This window comes from Acipenser ruthenus, chromosome 3 (assembly GCF_902713425.1).
Source record: "Acipenser ruthenus chromosome 3, fAciRut3.2 maternal haplotype, whole genome shotgun sequence".
Lineage (NCBI taxonomy): Eukaryota > Metazoa > Chordata > Actinopteri > Acipenseriformes > Acipenseridae > Acipenser > Acipenser ruthenus.
The window spans coordinates 89088592-89093673 of NC_081191.1; positions in this window are offsets into that span (position 1 = coordinate 89088592).

Below are 5082 nucleotides of genomic sequence, written 5' to 3' on the forward strand. Positions count from 1 at the left end.
ACAGCTTTTTTGTCCAATGTCCAAAGCATTTCTATTGGATTGAGATCTAGTGATTATAAAGTACTTTCAGAACTTTTATCTTCCTTTTCTTCAATAATTACTGTTGACTTAGCCGCATGCTTTGGGTCGTCGTGTATGAAGAAAAAAAGTTTGTTTATAGCGCGATCTAACGCCTTAAGCTCGTGAATTGGTATGCAGGATAGAGCCACTGTCCCAAATAGTTCAGTAGCTTACTAACACAGGTAAGTAAGCTGGGCTGAGTTGAGTGGGGGACGGAGGGGGGTGATGCTGGGACGTGGGCTAGTCTACGAAACACAGGATGGAAGGTGCCCACTTGAAAACCCCAGAGATATACCCTACTTAGCTCAATCCAGACGGTTGTCATGCTGATGCGCTGGGGAGGCCGCACTTTGGTTGATCCCCGGAGCCAGCATCGCAGCCGTTGTGTGTGCTGATGCGCCAGGGAGGCAAAATAAGCTGATCCCTGGAGCCAGCATTACACTTCAGCCATTAACACCAGACAGAAGGATATCTACATCATCATATGGAAGGAAACGTAAATGGATGGAGACGCATATGGATCACATTAGTTTACTGTAAAGCTACGTCTTAGTTGGTGCTTATCTTGGCGAGAGCCGAGTTCAAATCAGCATGAAGTTTTAACATCTACTCTCGTGTAATGGAAATCATGAAGATCTGGATACGTCCAGTGACTGCTGTGAATAGTGCAGCTGGCAACAAGGGAAAGACCTTGTGACAGCCTGGAGAGACAGCTGACAGGAGGAAAGAGACCCCATTGGGGCTGGTAAGGGTTAGCTACCCTTGTCGGCAGTATCCAGCTCTGTGTTTACAGGATGCTGGAGACACCCACCCAAGGCTTCTAAGAAATTAAAGAGAAAAATACCCCTAGAGTCTGCGAGAGCGGGGGCGGAAGATGACTCAACGTTGGACAACACGGTTAACGACTTAGGAACGGAAACGGATATGAGTATGGAGAGTACTTCACAAAAGACTAGTTCAAGATCTGCAGTTAACAAAGACATGGAACTCCAGGTTTGTGTCTGCGGCTGGAGCAAGGCGACAACGGTCAGGGGTTTGAAGAGTCATCAAGGGAGAATGAAATGCTTGAGGGAGAAGGGACAAGGGCCTCGCATTGATCAGTACTTCTTACGAAGTCAGTCAAGTCAGTCAAATGAAATCCAGCGACAGGAAGCAAACCACAGTTCGCAGGATATCAGCACCCCTGTCATAGATGTGAGGAGGACTTGCATGGACACAGTTAGTGATGAACCTAATGATCCTTGTGAACCCGGTCAGACAAACCAGCATAAGAGAGAAAAGAACCTCAACAGGCACAAGCCTGGAGTTAAATGGCCAAGAGCTTGTGAGAAAACTGCATGGGACACAGTAAACACAGATATCTGCGTTGCATTGGAAAGATTAAGTGGAACAGTTGAAAAGAAGCTGGATAAATTTGGGGACATTATCTACGCATATGGAAGTGAGAGGTTTGGAGTTGAAAAAAGGAAGGAAAAAGTACAAACTATTCCTGGAAAGTCTAGACGGCAGCAGGAGATTGAATGCTTAGTTAGAGAAAGGAGACAGCTGAGGAACCAATGGAGAAGAGCAGAACAAAGTCAGAAGGAGGGACTCAATCTCTTACAAAGGGTCATAAAAGATAAGCTTGCAACATTGCGCAGAGCTGAGCACCTACGGAAATGCTACAAAAAGAAGGAGCGTGCGAGAGCTAACTTTTATAAAGACCCATTCAAATTTGTAAAGAAGTTATTCACCAGTGAGAAGAATGGCACACTAAAAGCATCTAAGGTTGAGCTGGAGAGATATTTGGAGGAAACACATACAGATTCAAAAAGGCAGGAGCCTATGTCAATTCCGTCAGACATCCCACCTATCAATCCACCAGAATACCAAATGGAGGACTGTGCACCTAAGTGGAAAGAAATAGAGCAAGCTGTGAAAAAAGCAAGGGCTTCATCATCTCCAGGGCCTAATGGAGTTCCGTACAGAGTGTACAAGAGTGCTTCTGGAGTTCTACGAATTCTGTGGAAATTGATGAAAGTGGCATGGGAAAAACAGGTTGTACCAAGAGCATGGCGCCGAGCAGGTGGAGTCTTTATACCTAAAGAAAAAGATTCTACAAGCATCAGTCCGTTTCGTCCCATTTCCCTATTAAACGTAGAAGGCAAGATTTTCTTCAGCATTATTGCTCAGAGATTGTCAGCTTACCTATTAAAGAACTGCTTCATTGACACTTCAATACAAAAAGCGGGCATTCCAGGTTTCCCAGGTTGCTTAGAACACATCAATGTGATCTGGCAACAAATTCAATCAGCTAAAAAGGAGAGGAAGGAACTCCATGTGACATTCCTGGATTTGGCTAATGCATATGGTTCAGTGCCACATGAACTACTTTGGGCAGCATTTGATTTTTTCAGTGTACCGATGACAATAACAAATTTAGTGAAAGCCTATTTTGGAGATTTGCAATTCAGTTTTTCAACTTCAGAATTCAGCACTACATGGCAATGCCTAGAGGTTGGAATAATGGCAGGATGCACCATTTCTCCACTGGCTTTTAACATGGCAATGGAAGTAATCATTAGGGCATCAAAATGGGTAGTAGGAGGAGAGCGCTTGGCTTCTGGAATGCGACTACCACCAATTCGAGCATACATGGATGACATGACAACCATGACTACAACAGTAGCCTGCACTTAACTGATTATTGGGCAAATTAACCAATATCATTGAATGGGCACGAATGCAATTCAAGCCCACTAAATCAAGGAGCATCTCTATAATTAAAGGCAAAGTAGTAGATAAAACATTCTTCATTAATGGTGAGGCAATACCAACAGTGTCTGAGAAGCCAGTGAAGAGTCTTGGGAGATGGTACGACGGGGATCTAAAGGACACAGTTCGTGTGGGAGAAGTTAGACAACAAGCAGTGGAAGGGTTGAAGAGCATAGACAGCTGCGCTCTACCAGGTAAACTAAAACTCTGGTGCTTTCAGTTTGGTCTACTGCCGAGGTTGCTGTGGCCAGTGACTGTGTACGAGGTTTCTTTGACAACAGTAGAGAAGCTGGAAGCTTTAATCAGTTCATGCATCAGGAAATGGTTGGGAGTTCCACGCTGCCTCAGCAGAGTGGGACTTTATGGTAAAGGAATACTGCAGCTACCAGTCTCTGCTCTAACCGAGGAGTTTAAGTGCGCCAAGGTCAGACTGGAAATGACATTAGTAGAGTCACACGATAAATGCGTAAGGGAGGCAGCACCTGTGTTGAAAACTGGAAGAAAGTGGGCGGCAAAGAAAGCTGTGGAAGATGCAAAGGCTGCCCTTCGAATTGGTGATATCATGGGGCAAGTTCAGCATGGAAGAGGGGGTCTTGGTTTCAGTTCAACTCCTCCTACATGGCACAAGGCGGCCCCAGCTCAAAGAAGGAAGCTGGTAGTCAACGAGGTGCAAAAGCAGGAGGAGAGGATGAGGTGTATAAAGGCCATTTCCCAGGCCAAACAGGGAGAATGGATGAGATGGGAGAGTGTGGAACAACGCAAGATTGGCTGGCAAGACCTATGGTCAATGGAACAGAGCAGGATCAGTTTCCTCATCAGGTCAACATATGATGTTCTCCCATCACCACAGAACCTAAACCTCTGGGTAGGAGAGGATCCCTCATGTCCTTTGTGTTCATCACCTGCAACATTAAGGCACATTTTGACAGGATGTAAGGTGGCTCTTAGCCAAGGACGGTTTACTTGGCGCCATGACCAGGTGCTGCGATGTTTGGCCTTAGCATTGGAAGACAAGCGTAACATGACCAATAAGTTGCCACCTGTTCCATCAAAACATTACACACAAAAGACAACATTCCTCCGCCCAGGAGAGCAACCACCAAGAAAAGGTGTTAAAACCAATCCTCGCCCAGGACAACTGGAAGCTGCTAGAGACTGGAATATGCTGGCAGATGTTGGTCAACGGCTTATTTTTCCACCTGAGATTGCCACCACTAACCTTCGACCAGATATTGTCTTGTGGTCTGGATCAGCACGCCTTGTTCACCTGGTAGAGTTAACAGTGCCATGGGAGGACGCTGTAGATGAGGCGTATGAGAGGAAGAAACTGCGGTATGCTCAACTAGCCACTGAAGCGGAACAGCGAGGATGGAGAGTTCGGGTTTACCCAGTGGAAGTGGGTTGTCGAGGATTTGTGGCACACTCTACAACCCGGTTTCTCAGAGACGTCGGATTCAGTGGCCAAGAGTTGCGTCGCACAGTGAAGAACTTATCTGAAGCAGCAGAGAGGAGCAGCAACTGGCTGTGGTTGAGACGGAAAGATTCTGGCTGGGGACAGGTAAGTAAGCTGGGCTGAGTTGAGTGGGGGACGGAGGGGGGTGATGCTGGGACGCCAGAATCACAGTCGAGCCCTCTTGAGGTGTCGTGGGCTAGTCGACGAAACACTGAGGATGGAAGGTGCCCACTTGAAAACCCCAGAGATGTACCCTACTTAGCTCAATCCAGACGGTTGTCATGCTGATGCGCTGGGGAGGCCGCACTTTGGTTGATCCCCGGAGCCAGCATCGCAGCCGTTGTGTGTGCTGATGCGCCAGGGAGGCAAAATAAGCTGATCCCTGGAGCCAGCATTACACTTCAGCCATTAACACCAGACAGAAGGATATCTACATCATCATATGGAAGGAAACGTAAATGGATGGAGACGCATATGGATCACATTAGTTTACTGTAAAGCTACGTCTTAGTTGGTGCTTATCTTGGCGAGAGCCGAGTTCAAATCAGCATGAAGTTTTAACATCTACTCTCGTGTAATGGAAATCATATATATCCATGCTTAATCCACAGCATCAATATTGATTATTCTCTTTTTAAAACATCGCCAATAATGCACGAGTAAATATTGAACGTATCTTTAGGTGTTTATAATTTAAATTAATTCAACCGGAAATGTTGTTCCACACTCATTTTAAAGCGTTGCCAGAGAAACACACTTCTAACAAACGAATCCTATTATCATACCGTTCTAGTATAATGAGCAGGTATTTTTGT